At 38.1% G+C, this 25,181-nt stretch overlaps 1 pseudogene across 1 annotated transcript in view; it reads right to left on the bottom strand.

The window, feature by feature from the left end:
• The window catches only part of LOC309821515 (cytosolic beta-glucosidase-like), a 150,905-nt pseudogene that overhangs the window by 70,775 nt on the left and 54,949 nt on the right, over positions 1–25,181 (bottom strand). Inside the window, exons 3-4 of the transcript in view lie at positions 15,866–16,659; positions 14,991–15,114 (exon numbers count right to left, since the gene is read on the bottom strand). The product of the transcript in view is annotated as a cytosolic beta-glucosidase-like (transcript). The remainder of the gene's footprint in view (positions 1–14,990; positions 15,115–15,865; positions 16,660–25,181) is intronic.

A 25,181-nucleotide genomic window follows, 5' to 3' on the forward strand; every position in this document is an offset into this window, starting at 1 on the left:
GTCAAAGTTCTGCAATCAAATCCTGCTAGCCTTCAAGGTCTGATTCTCTGGGAATTCCTCCACCCATTGCCAGACCCCCAGGTTGGGAAGCCTTATGTGGGGCTCAGAACCTTCACTCTAGTGGGTGGACTTCTGTGGTATAATTGTCCTCCAGTTTGTGAGTCACCCACCCAGTGGTTATGGGATTTGATTTTATTGTGATTGCGCCCCTCCTACCATCTCATTGCAGATTTTCCTTTGTCTTTAGATGTGGGGTATCTTTTCTAGTGAGTTCCAGTGTCTTCCTATAGATGATTGCTAAGCAGGTAGCTGTGATTCCAGTGCTCTTGCAGGAGGGAGTGAGCACATGACCTTCTACTCTACCCTCTTTAACCAATCTACTACTATGTTTTTTCCCCTCTGATAATTAGTTCCCTATTAGTCAGTGGGTATCCAATTTTTCCTTTTTTAGCAACAGAGTCTTCTTTTCAAATGAAAATTTTTATGGATTTCTGATATATACAACCAATGAAAACTGATGTGCCCCAGAGCCCTAATTTCTCACTTTCTCTTGATACAATCTAACAGAGTCCCCAGAGATATCTCCATGGAACCCAAGGCTCCACAGCACACAGTCTGAATACTACTGCTGTAATGAATGATGAATCCCTTTGCCAGGAAGCTATGTGCCAGTTTTCAAGCTTTCTGTCCACATCTATTGTCAGAACATTTGTATTCTCCCTTTCCCTCCTGGTTCTGGCTTACTAGCTTGCATTTCTTTCCATCAGGAACCTGAATATATAATCAAATGGCCCATCTTCGATAACTGACAAAAATTAATACCTCTCAACAAGTTAAACTGGCATTTAACTGTTCTCCCTACCATTATTCTGAATAAGAGAGATTTAACAGTGTTTGTATTATTCAAAAAATATTTTTAAAACTAGAAATACAAAAAGAAGATGATTTTTCAAAGAAGCAGATCTCTCTTAAATAAAAGGAAAGCAATAAATGACTTAGATTGAATGCAATTACCCAAATTTATAAGAGAATCCAGCATTAGGAATATCAAGAGTTAAAACACAACTTAGACTTATTTGGGGAATCACTTCACAACATATATACGAATATTGAATTATATTGTACACTTGAAACTAATATAATGTTATATGTCAATTATATCTCAACAAAAAAAAATTTAAGTTAAAGAATAAGAAACTTCATATAAACTTTCCTCAACGACTGGCCAATACAAATATTCAATATGACATTTCTGGCATGTATTGATACAAAAAACCAGTGAAGAGATTTTAACTTCAATTTTATGAACATTCTTAAGTTTTAACATTTTATGTTAACATAAATTCATTTGTTCTGCCAAGGAGCTCTGATTCCATAACTAGGAAAATGTCACATTTTCTTAAAGAAGCCTCCTCAGTAAAAATTGACCATTTTTTTGTCAATGGTCAATTGATTGCAATTGACGATTCTAATATACCAAAGTTCAAAATTATGGTTCTCAGAAGATTCAGCATAGGCCTATAACGTAAGTATGGTTTGTCAAACATGAAACATGTTTGCAATAGTCAAACAAATATAGGTTTGTTGTGCCTAGAGAAACAGTGATAACATTACCATTGAGTTATTGGTTTTAATATATGTCTATATAAGGAGGAAAAAAAATCACTTTGGGGTGAAATTACACACAGTAGTAGTAATAGGTAGCTTACCTTATCAACTGATCTATGGTTACCTAGTGTGTTTAGTCTCAGAGACAGCACAGGGTTAGAGTGCTAACTATTGCTTTCTGGCTAGTCACCCAGGCTCCTGTCTTCACCTAGCACACACCCAGACATTGCCAAGGAAGACCCCGTATTTTGACAGGAGCCTCACAAATCCTGGCTTCGTACCAGGACCAACAGTCACCTGATCTTGGAAAGCAAAATTAACTCTTCACCAGCTACCTGTCCTTGCTCCCCATTTAAAGGAAACCATCACCCTCCTTCTGCAGCCACCACTGTATTCACTAAGTACTGGGAATGTCAGCTGGGATGTGACAGATATTACGGAAGAGAAGACTGTTGGTTGGAAGGGGGATTTCAGGGCAAGGCAGAGAGTTAAAGGAAGGCAGCATGAAGCCAGACAGAGAAGGACGGATGAATACTATGTCTTACGGTGATCAATTAAACTTCCAAAATCAATCTGCTTGCCTGAAAATCCATCTTACTGAGATCACAAAGAAACTATACATCGATACATTTTTAAAGACTATTTCTAACACAAGTCAGTTGTTAAGCCATCTTTTAAAGCAGAATGTGACACTATGTGGGGGACCAGAAAAATGGGAGAAACGTGGATAATTCAAAGAAGAACCACAAAAATGATTTAAGTGAACAGTGAAGTTTTCATCTAGAAGGTTATGTAGCCTAAAAAGCCCGGTGAAAATGTCTAAAACACGATTGGATAAAACTAAAGGTTGATGAAACACCAATATAGATTGGGTACTAATGTCGGTTGAGATGTCCATCTCTAGAAATCCATAGGAAAAGAACGGACAAGGATCAGGGCTAGAAGATTTAGTTACTCATCTGCACAAAATCAGACTGGATGACCAGTATTATGACCTTGCGATCAAAAATACGCAAAGGGCCTTGTGTAGACTCAGACTATTGTTTGAGAATATTTAATGGTTAATTCTAGAATTTCCACCAGGCAATAAAGTCAACACATTGACTCTGAAAATGGATATAAGGCTGTGTGAAGTGAACCCACACAGCAAATGCCCAGTTGATCCACAGGGCAGAGTTTGGGTTCCAGCAATACACAATAAACTCTTTATTAGTCAGATAGTCAGGAAATGGAGTGCTCCAGCTAATCAAATATTTTCTGTTAATTGTTACCACATGCAGAAGGATTACAAATTTTTAAAGAATGAGAATATTAAAATACACTTAACACTGAAACTAAACTGATTATAATTTAATCTTTCTCTAATTATTCAGAATGAATTTCAGGGTCATCAAGAGAAATATAAATTATCAGTGCTTGATGACTGTGCAGGAAGTCACAGTTTTTCTAAAATCCTGGATAATAGATGCTGGGTAACAAAGAATTCACTGCATTTTTTATCATTTGGGGGACTTATGTGCCAAGCATTTTTCTAGGATATGAAGTATATCATTAATCCCCACCAAAAATAACATTTCGCAGATGATGAACTGAGACTCATAAAGTTAGGATAACTTGTCCAAGGTTACAAAACAAGACAGGGTGTCAGAGCCAGATTTTGAGGGCAGAACTGTGTCTTTAAGGAATATGTTCTTTCACTATGTGAAACAAGCAAATTCTTGTTATATAAAAGTATTCATAAAATTTTCTGCCTGTCTGTATAAAACTTAGGCACAGTCAGTGGGTCATACTCTTTGTTTTTGTTTTTTTTTCTTTTCTTTTCTTTTTTGCGGTACACGGGTCTCTCACTGTTGTGGCCTCTCCTGTTGCGGAGCACAGGCTCCGGACGCGCAGGCTCAGCAGCCATGGCTCACGGGCCCAGCCGCTCCACAGCATGTGGTATCCTCCCGGACCAGGGCACGAACCCGTGTCCCCTGCATCAGCAGGCAGACTCTCAACCACTGCGCCACCAGGGAAGCCCCATACTCTTTGTTTTTCCAGACACGCTGAAGAATTTTTCTCAGCCATTCTTGAGATTGCTATCATGTATTCACAAGGGCAGCAAACTCTGGGCATGAAATATTTTTGCAAGGTTTTTTTTGTTTTTTTTTTTTAATAAAAGGCCAACTGCTCATTCAAAGGATGAAGAATATAGCCTGAACATCTTCGGAAGAAAATATTTTAAGAGACTAAATTAGCACAGCCTCAGCCACATAACAAAATGATTTACCAATAAATGTATATACTCAATATACATTCATTTACTCATATTTTATTCAGTGATCTAATTTTTGTGTTAATACACTTATCTTTAACTATAAAATACATTGGGTTGGCCAAAAAGTTTGTTAGGTTTTTCCATAACATCTTACAAAAAAACACAAACGAGCTTTTTGGCCAACCCAATATTTGAATTGCCTCGTAAAAGAACATGGTCATTTAAAATTATTTAAGACTTTAGGCTGGAGTTACATCTATAAAAGAAATGAATTCAACTTGTTAGGGGAGAAAAAAAGTTATTTCATAAACAGGTGTGGTACATTCCTTCTCCCATCATCTACTTTTTAGTCCCAAGCTCAGTCACAATTTCACCTGAGACATTTATGGCTTCTTGTTCACCTGTATTCACAAGCACCAATTAACATTCTTCAAGGCTCCAATGCCTCTTCTTCCTCCACACATAATGGTTTCACTTATCTCAAAGCAGACAGTGATTCCTATAATGGAATATCACAAACAAGGAGGGAAAGTGGCTAAACTTTAGAAAGGCATGGAATCATCTCCGGCCATGATACTGTTTCATTAGCTAAATCTCATTCACACCAAGAAGACGCTGCACTTCTGAGATGACCCTCATCAAAGAGACTGCCCTTCTTGCTTCATGTAGCATTTCCAGATAAGCCTTAAGAAGCCTTAAAAGGAACTATTTTCATCTCTAGCATCATGCTGATATTTTCATTGTATTGAAGAAAATGCTACCTAAACAGTAACTTGGGGTCAAAGGAGCCCTGATTAGAGTTATCTCTCTGCTCAAAAATTCAGAATAAAAAAACAGACTTCCCATATATGAAGTCTCTCCCCAGAATTATTGCGGGAAAGTAATTCTGAAATCTGATCCTCCCTTCTAATTCAGGATCTTGCCCAGAGACAAAAGTTTCATGCTCAAGTTAAATTTAAAGAAAGTTAAAATTACTGCACCGCCTAACTGAATTAAATTATGCATTTATGGCAAAGCTTGAAAATCATACTTAACTGTCTTAAAACTTGATAGATTAGGTGGTGCTTGCCATGATCCTGTTCTGAAAGGTGATTTCACTGCTCATGATTGTAACTGCCGTGGAGTTGTTCAATTGAGAATTTTCCTCTAATGCTTTGAACTGATTTGTTCATTCAATTTCCTCTCTGAGATTTTACACTCTCCACAGTAACTTTGTAAAACTTGAAGCTGAGGTGACCCTTCTGTTTCTGAACTCAAGGGATAACTTTCTCAGGGGAAGAAAAGTGAGGTTCATTTTCAATACAAATGAATAAAGGAGGAAACACCCAGATTGAAGGTCAAGAAAATGTTACCTGGAAACTGAATCAATATCAATAGAATCAGTTCATTGGAGAGCAAGGTCTAATTTTATGCCCAGATAAAAAAAGTGTTCACATTTCAAATTAAGTAGCTGGATGAGAAGAATGAAGAAAGTTCTTTTAAAAAGACTATTAATTATAATTCCTTAGACTTAATTTTTTTTAAATAGCCTAAGAAATTACCAAGAGTTCTAATAAAATATGATCCTTGACATACCTGCCGAGAAAGAATATCTAGAGGGTCACATAATTCTTAAACTGGAAGGATCCCAAAAGAATAGCTAGTTTAAGCCTTTTATTCTTCAAATGAAGAAACTGAGGCACAGAGAGGTTAAGTGCATTTATAGAAAGGTTAAAAAACTTTAGCATAGATTTCAATTATTGTCACAACACACCCAAGTTTAATGTCAAAAGGGTACAATTAGCACTCATGCCTAATCTTGATGCATGTAAATTGTTCTCATAATAGTAAAAACAATCTACCATTTATTTAAATTCTTTTAAAAAGCAAAATGATGGTATAAATCTAATATTCATTAAAATTCTGGAGAGTAATTCAGTTTTCCTGCTAATGTAGATTCAATCTCCTAGTCACTCATTAAACATTTACTTAGCACTTACTGAATGCTGAGTATAGAACTAAAAACCCCAAAACTGTATCCTGGTTAGAATTTTGTCTGTAAAAAAATGGTGCATAAAATCTTACTACACACTGCTTTTGTCTGTGAATGCTTATACCTTTTAATAACTTCCATTTTCTCCTAAAAATGGTTTTTTCCCTTCCTTTCAAGGATTATAATGGGCATTGTCTTCAAAAACCAAAGTGTTTCCCAAGTTCCATCTATTCAGTTGGCTTATTCAACAAGTATTCAATTGTGACAGGGCTGCAGTTGTACGAGGGTCTCATGAATCAGTTTATGGCACCAATGTTTAATGTTTTATTCATAATATTGTTGATTTTCTTGTATACAGTGTCAGGCTCAATATTGAAAAAACAATATAGGGTGTAGTTAACCAGGAATTTACTCAATGACAAGCTTGGGAAAGCTGGCGGAAAAATATTTATGTCACTGTAGAGCAATTGTCCAGCATAAGTAATATCAAAGTTATAAATAGGTAAGATAAGACCACAGAGGGGAAGGCCATAGAACTGGTGAGATTAACACTGCTTAAGGTCTAATTAGCAACACTGCAAATCCAGACACTCATTTTCTTAGTGCACCCAGAGCTAATCTCCACTGATGAACTCACAAGACTTTGATTTATAAGACATAATGTCAATGTAATAATTTATAGTGGGGAATATCTTTTCCAAGATTTGGAAAACTCCAAAAGTTTCCTGAGTAGGAATGACTAACACCTGGCCATCCACTTCTCCCTCTTCTTTCCAAGAGCCCACAGCTGTCCAACAGAATCCATCTTAACACAGTTATCCAGGCAATCCCTGCCAATCACACTAAGAGAAATTCTACTAGCCTTGTTCCAAAGCAGGTTCTTAGATAACTGAGAGGCCAGGTGGTAATCAGGTTATTTTGGAGATCAGAAAATAAGAGCTTATGTAGACAGACAACTGAGGACAACTTCACCTGGGGAAAACCTGAGATGTTCACCTTCTCTCAATTCCAATAGCCCTCTCAACACCTGAATATTCCAGTATTGCTCTCTCCCCAAACAGGTGAAAAAAGTCATCAACTCTTCAAACTCCTGTTTCCATTTCCTTTGGATATATACCCAGAAGTGGATTTTGCTGTATCATATAGTAGTTCTATTTTTAATTTTTTCAGGAACCTCCATACTGTTTTCCATGGTGGCTGAATCAATTTACATTCCTACCAACAGTGTACAAGAGTTCTTTTATCCCCACATCCTTGCCAATAATTATCTCTAGTCTTCTTGATGATAGACAAGAGATATATGAACTCCTATGTTTATTGCAGCATTATTGACAATAACCAAGATATGGAAACAACCTAAGTGTCCATCAACAAATGATCAACAGATCTACAGATGAATGTATAATAATGAAGTTTTGATATATACATACATACACACACACACACACACACACACACACACACACACAAACACACAGTGGACTATTATTCTGCCATGAGAAGAAGGAAAAGTAATCCTGCCATTTGCAACAACATGGATGGAACTTGAGGGCATAACGCAAAGTGAAAAGTCAGACAGAAAAACACAAATATTGTATAAAATCACTTATATGTGGAATCTAAAAAAGCCAAACTTGTAAAAACAGAGAGTATAATGGTGGTTACCAGAGGCTGGGGGTGGAGGGAGACGTTGTTTAAGGGTACAAACTATGAACTAATAGATAAATAGGTAAGTTCTGGAGAGCTAATGCACAGTATAGTGATTACAGTCAGCAATACTGTATTATAAACTGCAAAGTTGTAAGAGACTAGATCTTAATTGTTCCTACTGCCAAAAAAAAAAAGGAAATAATAACTCTGTAACGTATTAGAGGTTTTAGCTAACACTAAGATGGTGATATTATAATATATATCATAATATATAGATGTATCAAATCAACATGTTGTACACCTTAAACTTATACAATGTTATATCTCAATTATACTTCATTTTAAAAAGCATTATCAAATCCTTATTTTTGCCCCTTTTTCAAGATTCTATTGAGTCTACTCCTTATACTGGAAAAATAGATTTTCTTCAGATAAATTATACTTTGATTATTTTACAGGTCTCTTTTACAGTTATAAAAATACAACTGCACTTCTGTTTGCTGCTACATCAACACAAAAACTACTGGACAGATTGTTCTAAAAATGGAGGATGAGTTTGGAATCATCTAAATAAATTTTTTAAAGGCTGTATAGTAGTATTAAAATTCACTGGGTCTGATGTGGTGGAGAACCTTAAGTAATTATCCCCTCAAAACAGTTGGAACTGAATTAAAAAGAAGCCCAAGGGAATGTCCATCTGTGGGGGCAGAGCATATGTATTAGAATGCTATGGAAATATAAGATAAAGAATGGTTTCTAATCAGGAAGCACAAGGGCAGATGTGTGATTGAGCTGCTTGTCAAATGGGCAACTCCATGAAACCTGTTCCCAGGAAGCAGATGCACCAGGTTCTGTGTTTCTAAGAGGGTGTGCCTGATAAATGGTGTATGTTCCTGATCACATCAGTATGGGCCTCACCTGGATAAGTCTGGCGAAATAGTTCAACAACAGCAGTGTGTGTGTGTGTGTGTGTGTGTGTTTGATTCTGAGCTTTGCCAAGCATCACACCAGTCACTTGGTCATAGAACACGTTCTCTCAAACCCCTAATCTGATCCCACTGTCATAGCCCTTCAGAAACGTGCAGGAAAATAAAAACCATAGAATATGAGAATTGTAAATGTTGACAGGATCTGGATAATGGGCACCGAACACTTCCCTTTGCAGTGGAGAACACTAAGGTCCAGATTATGTATTTTTGGCCAGAGTGATGATGTCCTTAAAGGTGTAAAGTAACTATATCAAATATGAGAATAATATCTAACATTTTAAGGTGCTCAGGACATACATACACATAAATTACTTTATTTTCACAACTGACTTTGGGTTAGGCAGGATGGCAATTAGCATCTGTCCCATTTAACAGGTGAGGAGGTTGACATTCAGAGTCCCAATGAGAACTTCCCCAAGTGCACACCACCAGAACCCAGGACTTAGTCTTCACTCTTCAGACCCTTCAGACTTTCTACTCTGCCACCCTTCATACGGGAGAATGGAAGACAAAGGTAAGTATGCTACTGAACTTTGGGGAGAAGTAGGGGAGAAGCAATAGGGGAAGGTCATCTGGCATATCTCTGCTTAAGGTTTACTCTGTAATCTTTGGCTGCCTGAGTTTATGTGTGGTCCGAGTATGTAGGTTGGTGGGATACAGATATATTGGAAATTGTTTTCTTTATGACTTTTCAAATGCTACAAGTCCGTACACTAGCACACACCAACAATTCTTGTGCACGGCCTTCGAATCTCATTCTTCCTTCTCTATTCCGATCTTGACTCCTCTTCGCTAGCTCCATCCAGTCCAGCCAGGAGCAACAGTATTAAGTGCATCCAACATTCCACCCCACACATTCCCAAAGCTGTGAATTCTCTGTGAGCTATGAGATGAACTGCTCCATAGGGCTAGGTTGACAAAGGTTTACTTTGAGAAGCAATAAAACAATAGACATGGAGTGATACTCTATATTCAAGTAACTGAGTCTCTATTCTGAGCTTGCAATGGATTTTTAATACGTTCATTTTTCCAAAAGGTCAATGAGTCAAACTTTGAGATCTTCCCCTAATTCTTAGGACTTTTTTAATGCACATTTAGAAAAACACAGGTGCTTAACACATTTTGTCCAGTTAAATGGGCCTCTGTGGTCTGAAACTGGCATAGGCAGGTGGCTGCCAGGTCTGCACCACTTTTGGAAATGGATGTATTTCTCCTTTCCTGGTTCTCCATGGGAAGTGAGGGAGGGAGAATGCTGACAGACAACAGCAGGGTGATTCTGCGCTCAGCATCCTGTCTTGGTGGTATACCCAAGCTGCAAGATTTATAACCTTCTTGTTACAATGCATCAGCTTCAACACTTTCAGTGAAGTCTTCAATAAATTTGATGACATCTTGCTGAGGGGTTTTGTCATTAAAAGCCTAAAGCTGGTCATTAACAAATCTTCTCTGCAATCATCTACTACTGTGCTAACTCAGGCATGGATCTCACTGGAAAGTTGGGCTGGCTCAGAAACTTTCCAGAAGGCTGCATTTTTTTTCCTGTGTGGGGTATATTTCTTTAGGGAAAGAAAATACAGTTCCCAATCATTTCATCATTTATTTCTCATTATCCATTGACTAACTCTTCTCTGATAGACACAACCAAATTCAACAAACACGTGTAGAAAGCTACTACATGACAGAAACGGTACTCTGGGCTGAAGATATAACTATAAAAAAGACACAGCTCCAACTCTCAGAGGGCTCAGAGATGCCCCCCAAAATTAACCATCATTATGGAATCTTTCTTAATGTACCAGACTCTGTATGTAGGCTTGATATGCATTATCTTGTTCATTTTTCACCATGTTTTAGAAGATAGATGTTCTTATTATCCCCATTTTAAAAATTAGATGGCTGAAGTATTGTTTGCTTAAGACTTTTCCCCAAATTACTGAACTTGTAAGTGGAAGAACTAAATTTCAAACCCATGTCTTGCCTGACTTCAAGCTAGTCGATCTACCCCAAACAGGACTGGGCCAGGAAGAAGGCAAAGACCATGACATTCCAGTTGAGGAAAGATTGGGAACCAAGCCAAGAACAGGCATATATTCGGTAGGTGTGAGGAGCAGGTTGAACCCAACTGGAATCCCCTTTTAGGAGAGTTTAGGTCATGGGTCAAGTATCGCCCATTGAGAATAACTTCCCCTGATTTCTCACACTTTCTCACCTGCTCATCAACATTCAGATTATTGAGGTATCCCTTTGTGTGTGATTACATATGAACTTAAACTTGCCTGCTGGCTCCAGAGCAGCAAGGACTGGTGTAAATTTTATGTATATAATAAAGATTCATATCATGTGAGAAAAGCCTAACTCTTTGAAGATCACTGCTCCCTGAGCTTTTCCAAAACTTCCTGTGGCAGAACAATTCCAGGTACCCAGTTGATTGACAGTTGTTTCTGCTACAATGGTTTGATTTTTCACCTAATCTGGCAACCTCTCCAAAGGAATAACAAATGGAGGGAGGTCCTGGCTGCTTTGTCCTCCACAGGGTTCAATCATAAATAGCCAGAGGGCCAATGTTACAACACTCATTCAGAGGTTTCCCAAAAAGAATGATGGAGAAAATTGCAGACATGGGGGAATGTTCTGCCATAACTTAGAGACTTGAGGGAGGATGGAATTTTTTTTTAATGTCTTGGTATTCTATTTTTTAAATAATAAGGAAAATAACTTGGGGTGATAAATATGTTCTTAAAAATGCACATTTTGTAATAATAATAATTATACCATCTGTTGAGGGCCTACCATGTGCCAGACAATTGCTTGGGGTTTTTAACACAATAGCTTATTAAACAAAATCTTTTCAACAACTCTGCCAGGGAAAGTGTTATCCCATTTTTATTGCTGAACAAACTGAGAGTTTGGGAGTTTGAACCTTTTGCCCGTCCTTGAATAACTGGAACTGGAATGCAAGCCTAGTTCTATGTTATTTACAGTGTTTTTGTCTCCACTGTGTTGCTTTTCTCTCATCTATATCTGCATTAATTAAAACACAATCTATTTAAAGGCATTTAAATAATGCAATGATTAAAAAGGTGTTAGCTGATTTTTTTTTCTTGAAATGACATTTTTCCTCTTTTTTTTTTTTTCTTTCCCAAAAGGAAACAGAAACATTAGCTTTCTTTTTACTGCTCAATTAATTGTTGTGGGATTTTACCTGAAGAGATTAGTAAGACTGCCATTGATCCAACTATGGTGTCATTATGTGCCTGTCTTGATGGGTGATGTTGGAGGGAGGGCTTTTTTCATGGGAATCACAAAGCCATAGTCCATGTATGGACTCCCTGGGTTCTGGAGGGCTCCCACCTGCAGCGCTTCCCACAAATGTCTTCCTCGGTCTGTTGTTATTTTTAATTGCACACAAGGTGCTTCTTACTAGTAAGGTTCTCACTAACCAAGATCATCAGCGCTACCTTGGAAGAGTCTCAGGAAATCGATCAGTAACTTCAGCTCTGTGCCTCTGACAACAGGCAGGATACAGGGTGTCTGAGTTTTGTCCAAGGTCGTAGGACCTGTCGGCTGTTGCAGAAGCAGCATGAAGCACTTTCAAAGAATCTGTGCAAGCCCAGGGCACCAAAGGTGAGGAAAAGTTTGGAGAAGTGTGGTGGGACAAGCAAGCACTCTGAGTCAGAAAGCCCAACACCAACAGTAGTAGTAATAATAATATACACATTCTGCCTTGTTCTAGTAAATACTACTTAGTAACTTTGTGATCTTGAGCAAATGACTTAGCTTCTTTGAAACTCAGTTTGCTCATCTGTAAATTAGGAGCAATGACCTCATCTCACTGTTTTGAAAATAAAATGAGATGACGGCATCAATTAAGACTTTCTTTGTTCCAAGTGATAGAAATCCAGTCAGAAGCAGATGAAGCAGAAAGAGCACTTAGTTGTAAGTAAAAGTAATGTTTCTCAAGAACACGCATGCAACTGGCTCTGAAGAAAAAGTGGAATTAGAGGTGCAAGTGCCCTCCTGAATCTCTCCCCGTTTCTTGTCTCCATTTCCCTTGGGGCATCTGCAGCTCACCTTCTCACTACCCCTAAGCTTTACATGGCAAGGCATAGCCACCAATGGCCTGCCAAGGTCAATCCAAGCTATGAGACAGACAAACTGATTGGTCCAAGTTTTAAATCCTAGGGCAGAACTGGGATTGGCCCAGCTCATGTCATGTGCCTATATCTAGACCAATCAATTATCTATTGACAAACAGCAGTATTTTATTCTACTTACATGGCCCTTGGTATGGTGAGTCTAAGGATGGGGGGAGGTGGGTATTTCATAGAAAAAAACAGATTCGTTACTAGAAAAGAGAGTTTCACTGCAGATGAAAAAGTTGTTGTCCACTACAACAACATATGAAAAATAGCTATCACTATACCCAGTCCAGAATATACACTTAATATAGGGTTTTTGGTCAATGTGTATATTTCTGCACATTTTGAAAGGCTACATATTTTTTAAAAATCAAAATAAATACAATATTTTGTGTTAATTACAATGAATATAAATTATCTAATGTTAAGAATCAGAAGAGATTGTAGATGCTGTGAAAAATTAATGGTTTAAGTACGTGATACTTTTTACATCAATTCAAAAGTACAATAGAAATTCAACAAGTTCAAAAACAGGATTTTGTTCCTAACCCTATTATTCTCTCCTGTTGCTCACAAACCAAATCTTCTCACATTTTCTACTCTTGCCTTCAGTAACTTTTCCATCTTTAAGTTATCTTAGTTTGAGGGTCTTAAAGATCTAAGGGACTGTATAAAGTACTTGAAACAATTTCAGAGAGCAATGAAATGTCCTTATGTTAGCACTAAACAGAGCTGGGAATGAAGAAAGCCAATTTCAATTTTTTCTCTCTTTTCCCTAACATGCACAGAACAATCTTGGACAAGTCGTTTGTGTTCCCTATGGCATGCATAAATCTGATGATGGTAACTAGCCTACTTGTCTGGTGGGGTGAAGCTGGGAACATCAGTGTATTAACTATGAATAGGGTCATTTATAGGGAGAAGTGGGGAGAATCTCAGAAACCTAGAGATTTCCTTTTCTTATCAGATGGGGAATTCCCACACAGAGGATGAATCCGTTTTGTCTGTAACACAAAAGAATGATTTTGCTTGGATCAATCTGTAGGAGTCCAATTGCCCTCTGTCAATAAACTCCAGGCCCAGGTGAGGAACTGAGTCAATATATTTTAGGTTTGGGAAAGAAACCACTTTATGTCACTTTCCAGAATTCCTTCTGGCTGATTCCAGTATGTTACTGATTTATTTTGGAAAGAATCATTCCAGGACCTCTCAAACAGAATGATGAGAAATAACTGTGCCTATCATGGTTAAAAAAAGGAAATTGAAAATCTAATTTTGCATTGAATTTTGTTGCTATGATATTATTCCTTTATAGGGAGGAGAAATTAAATTTACGAAGGAACAGTGTTCCAAGTGGTAGCTAAAAGGGAGAAATTAACTGGGGTAGAAATGTGTGCTACCAGTTAAAGATTATTCCTTCACATTTGTTTTCAAATATGAAAGGAATCCCATCAGGGAAAAGGAGATACCAGAATAATAATATTGTCTTGAAACAAAATTCACAGATTCTATATGACAATAAAAACTGTTTCTGCTGCTTGGTAACAGTTTAAATGAAACATGCATTGATAGAAGATGCATACCACTTTAAAGTTTATTGAACAAATACTTAATTTTGGTCCTTTAAGAATTCTGTCCCCCAATAAAGATGTTAAAAAAAAAAAAAAAAAAACCACATGAAATGCCATTACACAATCACCAGAAAAAAAAAAAAAAAAAAAAAAAAAAAAAAAGAATCCTCCTACCAATGCAAGGAACACGGGTTCGAGCCCTGGTCCAGGAAGATCTCACATGCTACAGAGCAACTAAGCCCACGCGCCACAACTACTGAAGCCCGCGGGCCTAGAGCCCATGCTCTGCAACGAAGAGTATCCCTCACTCGCTGCAACTAGAGAAAGCCTGCACACAGCAATGAAGACCCAACACAGCCAAAAATAAAAATAAATAATAAGATTTATAAAAAAAAAAAAAAAAAAAGAATTCTGTCAATTCATTTCTTGGTAGTTAGGATATTAAAGTATGCAAATAAACATGCTCTAGTTGGTCACAGCTGATCTTTTTGTAATAACTAAGGTTCTCTCCCAACAGCCACCACTCCTTCTATTCATGTCACCTTCACCCAGGAGTCACAAAATGCTGAAGACAGTCGCTTTTTACTTGCTTAAATTTCAGCAGGTTGAAGCTAGACCAAAATCCTCACCTTCCTCCTTCCTAAATACTTTTTTTTTTCTCCCCTCTCTCTTAATTACATGGCTTTACACTGATTTACATGAATTTCAGCTTTCAAAATCATTGGTCTTTCCTGAATGCAAATAGGCACATGGGAAAATTATATTAAGCTTGCACAATTGATCTTTCATCATTTCAAATGGTACCTTTGAACAGTTCCTGAAACGTCTGTCTGAAATACTCCTAGCGTTGAGCATCATCAAAAGATGTCGGGTCACCCTGGGGAAACCCATTCTCTGTGATGTAAATTACAGGGTTATTATACATATCCTGGAACAAGAAAGCAGAAGTTTTATTCACAACAGATGTTTAAAAAAAAAAAAAAGCTCATTATATCAGGTGCATTCCCCTTTACCTTCTCTAAACTACAACCCCAAAACTAGTTTTCATCAAATTGCACTGACCCTATTAACTTAATGTTCTGCGTGCTGACCTTTTATAACTAACAATGGAAAAGAAAAACTGTGCAAATATCCATGAAGACAGTCAAATGACTTTTGTTATAATGAGAAGACAGAAGTATCTTTCTTCCATCAGCATCTGCTGATTGTCATTTCTCCTTAACCCCTTGGTCCCTCCCAGCAGCTACAGCCTCTATCCCCCCACACAGCAGGGATCCTGAAAACCGATAACTTAAAATTTTTAATTTCAGCTACCTGGATGCCATCCAGTGTAACAGAGACCCAAAAAGGATCCAGCTATTTCAACCCTTACTATCCCTTTTAGTAATTCCAGTTGTGACCCCAGCCTGAAAAATATGTCCAAGCTACTGTAGCCACAACTGAATTTAATTTAATTTAGGATTTAATTTAATCCTAAGTTTAATAATAGCTTTGAAGCCCTTTATCAGCTAGTTAACCTCCATCGACTTAAATCCTAATCATCTCTTCCCAGGCCAACAAATGTATATGCTATTGCCTAAATCATTCTTTGTTCGGGTCCTTATACACACAGAAATATGCCCGTCTGCCCATCTTCCCATGTTTGAATACACATGGACGCAAACAAAAGGTGCATTTACCTTAATGTATTTCAGTAGTTTACGTATTCCCCACGGCACCACATAGACCCAATCCAAACTTGTACAAGATGGGTCTGGAAAAACTTCAACTTCCGCATCCTGGAGTAAACCCAGTTCTCCTTTCTTATTCTCCTGGTACCTGACTCAGCAAGTCGTATAATTCTGCACAGCAAAGAAATCAGCAGTGCCTTTGATCACTTTATTCTCTTCTGTAAATTCTGGAAGCCTGGACGATGGATAAACTTGCTTTTTACTCGTGAGGGCAACCTGCGACTTGACAACTTCAGGATAATCGCCGTCAATAAATATGGGCTTAGCAAAGAAATCCAATTGGAAAGCCATGGCTCTTTTAGCTGCTTCCTGGTCAGACACTGAGTTGGGATCTGCTGGTTCCACCCAGCCAGCAAAAATTGAGAGAGACACCATACCTTTCTGCTCTTATCAGAATAAGGATTCATAGCTGTGCCAGGATCTGGCATGAGCTTTAATCAAATTATGAGCTGCCTGATAAAACTTTAGTTCCAACGTAAGGCACACCAAGAGGAAATGCACCAAACTCATATGCCAGCAGGGCAAAAATATTAGGCTCATTTATAGTGATCCACTGCTTGACTCGATCCCCAAATGTACTGAAGCAAAACTGGCATATTTGTCGAAGGGTTCAACGATTGCCTCTGACAACCAACCTCCTTGGTCTTCCAAGGCCTGAGGCAAATCAAAGTGATAGAGGGTCACTATGGGCGTGTCCCCATTTGTTAACAAATCATCAATGATCTTGTTGTAATAGTCAATTCCTAGGAGAAAAATAAAAGCATAAGAAAAGTTATTTTTAGTACATTGACAGTAAATAAGGATTGGGAGAGGATCAGGAATGATAATATCCTAAATAACTTTAAACCAAAATAAGGTTCATTACTTTCTACCTATAATCAATTAAAGGCTGGGAGGAAACATGAAGAAGTCCAAGGAAAACTGGCTGATCAGAGAGGGAAATGTGATGGGGCAACACGATTGTGGAAGATGTATGTTTTGAAAGGGATTCACTTGGGCAAGTCGGTAGCACTTAACTTTGTGTTATTGGCATGCTTATTAATATTATTTTATTTGTAGGGGGAAGGATAAATTAGGAGTTTAGGATTAACATATACACACTACTATATATAAAACAGATAACCAACAAAGACCTACTGTGAAGCACAGAGAACTATACTCAATATTTTATCCTAACCTATAAGGGAAATTAATCTAAAAAAATAGATATATATGTATAACTGAATCACTTTGCTGTGTACCTAACAAAACACTGTAAATCTACTTCAATTAAAAATTATAAATTTATATGTTCATATTAAAAAAAAGAAATTATTTTATCTGCTTGTTTGTATGTAGATCAACTCCACTTGAATACAAGCCCCCTGATAATAAGGGCCTTATCTATCTAATTTATCTCTGGATCCCCCAAATCCTGGGACAATCCCAGAAATTTAGTAGAGATTCAATAAATAGTTGTTGAATGAATGAACAGATTTCAAAAGTATTCAATATAAGTAAAGAAATTGGACCCAATGGCTGCCTTAGTGCTTCTCCAGACCCATCAGTCTCACAAGTCTAGGAAGAGAGACCCACTGATCATGCACAAGGGCTCAGCATCGGTCCCAGAGTGTGGGTTACAAGGGCAGTGAGCCAGGGACGTGGCACATTAAGGAATGCTCAGTTGGGGAGTTTGCTCTAAATTTCTGACATAGTCCTTGGGAATACACAGCTACCCTTGGCTCTCAGCTGATTCTCCCAGCACTGCCTGTGTGAGAGAGAGAGTTTTTGGATGTGGCAGAGTTCAGAAGAATGTTATTAAGTTAGACATGTTCTGCCTTAAAAACCAATGCCAAGAAGATGTTGGGTCTAACCTAACAATGACTGTCAACTTGGAAGAGACTTTCTGAGGAAAGGCTGATATTAGTTCTTCATGTGATTGTATGTCTAAGAGTATGGAGGGAAACTAAGCAAAGAAAAGAGAAGCTGTCCTGTTTTGAGAGGTTGTGAATATAACTAAATTCATATGTAGAACTGTATTGCATTCAAAGTTTGCATAGAAGCAGGGTCCCTTTATCTCTCTTTTTTTTAACTTATTATCTACCAATTTTAAATATAATAATTTAGATTTTTGCATGTGTTTCACTCATTCAATCATTAATTTATTCATTCCTCAAATACATATTTATAGAGAAACTACTATATGCTGGACTTACAAACGTAAGATAAACATTGTCCTTGTCCAAAGAAAACTTAAATTTTAGTTGGGACTACAGACAGATTCATAAGCAATTATCATACAATGTTATTATTAAAAATAAAGTACAGAATGCTATTTAAACATATGATAAGGAGTCCTTATCCCAAACTGAGGGCATCTGGAAATACATTCTGAAAGCAATGCAGCATAATGGTTTAAAAAGTGAACTACGGTGACAGGCTACCTAAGTTCTATCCCAAGGCCTTCACCCACTAGTTTGGTGACCTCGGGCAAGTTACTTTATCTCTCTGAATTATCTTTCCTTGTCTGTGAAATGTGGACAATAACAGAAATGTATTTCAATAATTGTTGTGAGAATTTAATGAGTTGATAAACCGAATATGCTTAGAACAGTTCTTGGCATAGTTAGCTATCATCCTAATAATGATTATTATTGTCATGAGTGACATCTAAGCTGATTTTCAAAAGATGAAAATAAATGACCCACATAAGGCAAGGAGGAGTGATCCAGGAAGAGAAGAAAGGGAAACAAATGTGCAAAAGTCCAAAGGAGGAATGGAAATAAACAAAGCCCACCCAAATGTGAGCAGCTTACTTATTCCAAGCTTGTTGTAACAAGGAGTCAGCCATTATCACCTGCATTTGGCAGATAATTAAAGGCTATCAGGGTAGCAGGAAAGCTTTATTATTAAAAAAAAAAAATGGGGGGAGGATTCAGGTACTTTTGATTGAAGGTTGTTGGCACCGGGAGGCTGGAGGTAGGCTAACTAGAACAAGGGCATCCCAGGCAATTGGTTTGGGAAGCATATTTGGCTTTTTCCGGTTGGTTCTAAGTTCAAAGTAGGGGACAGAGGAGCAAAAAATAGAGAAGCTGGCAGTTGTTGACCACATTCTGACTATTCTAGGCCAACTGCTGCAGTGGGTGTCGTTTGGCTTCCTGAGCTTCTCTTGTGGATCAGAGTTCTATTGTCATGTATGGCCTGGCTTTTGTTTGTTTGTGTATTCATTCTCTTCTGGGAACTGCAAGTTCACCATAAGGAGGGTGTATAGCTCAGCAGAAGAGCAATAAGAATAGTGAGAGGTAAGCAGGGTAAGTAGAAGCCAAATTATGCAAGGTCATGTGTTGTCTGCCTATCTGTCTGTAAAAGCGGGTAATTTTTAACAACAGCTCACTTATTTTGCAAGCATGAACATAATGTGAATCGTGCATAACAACTCCATACTTGGAAGCCCCTTTTGTATGCCATTACTCTCTGGGTGGACATAATAAGCTACCACCCCCACCCCAGCCCCACAAGATGTCCATGCAGTAATCCATAGAATATGTGAATATGTTACTTTACTTTTTATGTTACTGCAAAGAGACTTTGCAGATGTAATTCAGGTTAAGGATCTTAAGATGGGAAGATTTCTCTAGATTGTTCAAGTGGGCCCAATCTAGCTGCATGAGTCCTTAGAAGTGAAAGAGGATGGCAGAAGAGTGGATCGAAGAGATGCAGCAACAGAAGAAGAGGCACAAGAGATGGCAGCATGAGAGGGACTCAACCTACTATTGCTGGCTTTGAAGATGGAAGAAGGGAGCTACCGGCCAAGAATGCAGGTAGCCTCTAGAAGCTGAAAATGATCCTCAGCTCACAGTCATCAAAGAAATGGAGACTTCAGTCCTACAACCACAAGAAACTGAATTCTACCAACAAACTAAATGAGCCAAGAAGCAGACTCTCCCTTAGATCTTTGAAAAAGAATTGCAGCGCTGTTAAGCACTGTGGTTTCATCCAGGAGAGACCTGTGTCAGACTTCTGACATACATAACTCTAAGGTGATAAGTTTGTATTGTTTTAAGCAAGTAAGCTTGTAATAATTTGTCGCAGCAGCCAAGGAAAACTAGTATACCCACCAAAGTTTATAAAGCTTTTCTTTCCTCTCTCACTAAAAAAGCACTCTGCCATCCCATCTCTGGGCCTCTGCAAGCCCACATTTCCTCACTTGTAAAATGGAATATCCAAAGATTTGTATGATGGGATCATCTTGGTACTGGACTGTGTTAAGGTTTTTATAGCCAACGTCTTCCATTGGCTTTGAATATAAAAATAATATCAGCTTTAATGTTTTGCATTCATACTATATGTACATAACATCACACATTTTGTTTAATCCCCGCACTAAGCACAAGAGGTGGGCATTTTTAGTTTCAATAAACATATGAAAAAACTGAGATTCAGAGAGTGAGTACCGGACATAAAGCGACAATGTTGTCAGATGGCACAGCCAACATTTGAAGCCAGTCTGTCTCACTACAAAGACTGAGCTCTTCCCACTACAACATTCCCCTTCTCACACAAATGTTTCAGATCCAGAAACATGGTGATACTGTTTCCCTAGCCTTAATAATCACCACTTTGGAGCTGATTCATAATATCAGGGTTTTTTATTTTTAATTTCTGGAATAATCAATGATTTATAAGCATCATTAGATACGGCACTATCATTAATGATGGCAATCAATGTAATTCAAACAACATGATGATCTGCAATTGAATTGAAGTTAAAAGTTTTTAAGTAAAACTTTGTTTTACTCGTCAACATGGCAGAGCAACAAAGCATTGCATACTTAATATTTATCATCGCAGAACCGAGCACTTTACTTCTGGTTTGTACAGTTTATTCATTGTTGTAATGAAACTTTCCCATGAGGCAGTGGAGTGAGGCTTTTAAGAGCAGAGCTCTGGAGTCAGACAATTCAGTCAAGGGATTGTGGCCAAATCATGTGGCCTCCCTACACCCACGTTTCCTCATCTGTAACAGAGGAATATTAATAGTGCCACCTCAGGAGTGGTTAAGCTTTGAATGAGAACAATAGAGAGTGCTTTAGCTTTATCAGACTCACACAATTCAGGGTAACTAATCCTATGCATAAACATGTATTTTTAAATGATCATCTGTTACTAATCTAGGGAGCATGAAACCCTGAGAGGTCATTTGGACCCTGTTCTGCATCTGGATATTTAGGGCCGGGTTATTTTCAGTATTAAAATCTCCACAGCCTTCTTTCGTAGTTACTATCATCGTCTCTGTTTTAATTAAACCCACTTCTTATTTGATCTTTGAAAATATGAAGCATATTTAAGTTAAAGGTCTTTTGGAAATAGGGAAAAGAAGCCCACTCACATTAACTCAAATGTAAAGGTGACATTAGAGGTAGAAGGCTGGTTAGTATGTGATGCAGTGGGCATTATTGGAAATGAGTGATGTCAGATACCCAATGACAGGAAAAAAATCACACTGGAACTTAAAGGAATTAAAGCTGGGAGCTGAGAAAATCTTGCCTCTCAGGAAAGACTGATGTCTCCCATCCCAACTTCCTGCTCAAAGAACCAGCTTCCTTTGTGCATCCAATTTGCTATGGTCTCAAAATGGCCATCCCATCTGCCAATGACACCTCATAACCTTAGTGCCTACCCCCACCAACTCAGCCTCTCAGCTCCTCAATTCCAAACATCCCTGAGAGAGGAAGGCAGTTGAGCAGGATTATCTTTTTTAATGAAGTTAAACAAATTATATGTCACAGGAAAATAAGTCTTTCCCTCATCCAGTCAGCTGCGGCCAAGAGCAGAGCAGGATTATGTAGAACAAAGAAATGGGGAAATTTGCTTAGAAGGGGATGTGGCTGAAACTTGCAAAGATGATGTCTCAGTCCATAAAATAACTACACTGGAACTCTCCTAGTCAAACTGTAAATGTCTTAACATAGAATTAATTTTGACCAAGTGCCCACCATGTGTCAAACACATAACTCTCTAGGTTCACTCCTTGCTAGACCCACACCACCCATTTCTTTCACTGACCTATCTTCTCTTGACAAACTGACTGTGTTAGTTTCCTATTGCTGCGGTAATAAATTACCACAAATGTAATGGCCTAAACCAACGCCGAGTTATTAATCTTACAGTTCTGGGCATCAGATGTCCAAAATGGTTCTCACTGAGCTAAAATCAAGATGCCAGCAGAGCTGTATTCCTCCTGAAGGCTCTCAAGAAGAATCCATTTCCTTGCCTTTTCCAGCTTCTAGAGGCTCGTGGCCCCTTCTTCCATCATCAAAGCCAGCACTGAAACACCTTGTCTCCTGTCTGACCTCTGCTTCAGTCCTTATATCTTCTCTCTCTGGCTCTGATCCTCTTTCCTCCCTTTTTTAAGCATCTGTGTGATTACAGTGGTACCATCCAGATAATCCAGGATAATCTTCCCATCTAAAGATCCTTAACTTAATCACATCTGTAAAGTCCCTTTTACCATGTAAGATAATATATTCACAGTTTCTAAGAATTAAGACATGGACACTTTGAGGGGCCATTATTCAGCCTACCTCACTGCCCGACTTAGAGTAGGAGATTAATAAATGTTTGTTTAGTTATTTACTTAACTACCATTCCTGGTAACTGTGCTCATATTTTAAATCTTAAAGTGCAAAAGAAATTCTGCATAACCATTCCTTTCCCTTTTTATTTCCAATACTTGGGTCTTTTGCTAATCACCTGAAACTTACATTTGCAGCAGATATGAAAATGCACTTGAACAGTTGAGAAATATAGAAAAATGTGATTTCAGTTGCCAGCTCAATCTCTTCTTGTTAAACCTCAAAACCTTGACATTTGAAAGAGAAAGACTGTGTAACAGTGACATTTTGTAAAATATTCTTCCAGCTTGGGAACACAGGATTTTACTTACAAGTTTCTAAATGTCCTCTCATCAAGCTTTAAAATAGGGAGTCAAATACAAAAACAGGAGTTTCTTGGAAAAGATAGTGACAAGGGTTCTCTAATTCTTTACATGCTCTTTGAGAAAATGTTTAAACAGAGAAAACAAATGATGGCCTTTCTGATCTAAAACAGTTCCAATTGCTTCAACAGATCACTGCACAAGAATGAGCAACCACTTATTGAAATTCTGCCTACTGGAAGCACTTCCATTGCCCTTTTGTTCATAGAAAAGTCTGTAATGTTAATCAGCTACGGGCTTTACAAAAGCTGGTGCCAAACATGAAAAGCTTAGTGCTGGGAGCACGTGATCCCCACGTGAGAATTGCACAAGTGAATCCTTCACGTTGTCCAGGTGGCCCCAGTGACTCCAGCCGCCACCACCACTACCCTCTAGCTTTTCTGCTGCCCTGCTCTTGCATTCCTGATCTACAGTGAGCTCCATGAACTCCTGTGTATCTTAAGTTGGTGTTAAATAACTGGATATGTTGGCGTATCGGTACAGGTCCACAATCCTTTATATGAAAGTCTTGGCAGCCATGTGTTCAGAATTTGAGGATTTTTAGAAAAGAAACAGAGTACATATTACATATTAAGTTTAACACCCCCAGTGGGTGTGGGTCAGTATCCCTTAATATTTCTGCAGTAAAATAGATAAATAATCTCACCAGGCAAAATGAACTGAGATGATAAAAAACTTTCCCATCAACTCAGGTCAGCTTTTGCTGCTAAATCTGTTTTAGAAAGCTTACTGACTTACGAAACCTAAACTTACTAAAATGGATTCAATATTCAGAACCTTTTGGATTTTAGAACTTCACATAAGGGATTATGGACCTATATTACAAGTTGGTGGGGTTTTCTTTTTTAATTTTTATGTTGTTTACCATCCAAATGGAAGCTCAGTTAAAAACTCCAAACTGCTAGAATCATAGGCTAGAACAGTGGAAAGAGTTTTAGTAATTCAGTGCTTCCACCTCATGTTACCAACAGGGGAATTGTAGCACAAAGAATACTAGCGGTTTGGTAAGGTTGTAAATGTCTCTGGATCCTACTTTTTGACATCAGACAGACCTAGGTTGAACTCAGCTCTAACTAAATTTGTCATCTTGGCAAATTTATGCCCAGCCTTACACCCCAGATTACCATGATTCCCTCTGTTTAGGGAGGGCCCTCTTTCACAGGGCTGTTCGGAGCATTAAATTTGCAAAAGCAGGTGCAGTGCTTGGCATAGTGAGTTGCACATACTACATGCTCAATAAAAGGCAACCATTACTGCCCTTAGAGTGATCTGTATGGTTATTATTGACCTAATTCAATTAAATTCAGTTAAGTGTTTACTGAATTCATCCCTGCAAGACACTGTTCTAGGCCACACGGGTGAACAAGGCAGAATCATCTCCTTTTTATCCTGTAAAAAATTCCAGGGATTCTCTTATCTTCATTATGAGTATGTAGACAGAGTCCCTGACACACAGTAGACACTTAATATATGTTTGTTGGGTTGAATTAAACTCAAAGTGCTCACAGTCTAGCAGGGGAATTAATAATGCCAAGAGCAAAGAGTGGAAGAAAGACCCTAAGAGTTTTTCAATGTGCTATGGGAATTTTTTTTTTAAGATTTCTTTTGTCTTGGAATAGGGAAAGACTCTAAAGAAGAGGAAACATTTGTGCTAGCCCTTAACAGTAGAATAAACATTCAGCGGATATAGTTGGGAGTTTTTGTAAAAGGCCAATCCAGGCAGGAGGAAGAGCTTAGGAAAATTTCTACAAAGGTGGAAAATCGCATAGCATGTTTAGTAAGTAATGGGTTATGTGCTTAGGGCCTTGCGTGGAGGAATTGCATGGACCACGTGCATGGGTGATTCAGCCTAGAATGCTTCAGAGGTGAATTAAGACTAAGTCAAAAACTGGAATGATATATGAAGGAGTTTAAATGACAAAAAAGAATTTTTCATCTTGCTTTGCTTTAGCAGGAGATGATGCAAGCCACCATGACTTGGGCCAAGCTTTCAGAAAATTGCTGTGGTGGCATTTTGTATGAAGGATTAAAGGACAAAGAAAGAGAGTGAAAGTAGGTATAACCATCAAGGGTATATCAAAAACATCTAAACCAGGGCAGGGACAGAGAAGAAGGCTAGAAGGGGAGAAGTTAAAAAGGCATAAGAAGAATGGATCATATTTGGCAACCAATTAGATGTAAGAAGCAAAGAAACGAGAAGATTCAGAGATTACGCTTAGTTTTTAATCCTTGAGGGTTATGATGGTGCCAGAGAAAAGAGAGGGTACAGATGATGGATTAGAATGGTGG

This window comes from Grampus griseus, assembly GCF_964374135.1.
Source record: "Grampus griseus genome assembly, chromosome: 4".
NCBI lineage: Eukaryota > Metazoa > Chordata > Mammalia > Artiodactyla > Delphinidae > Grampus > Grampus griseus.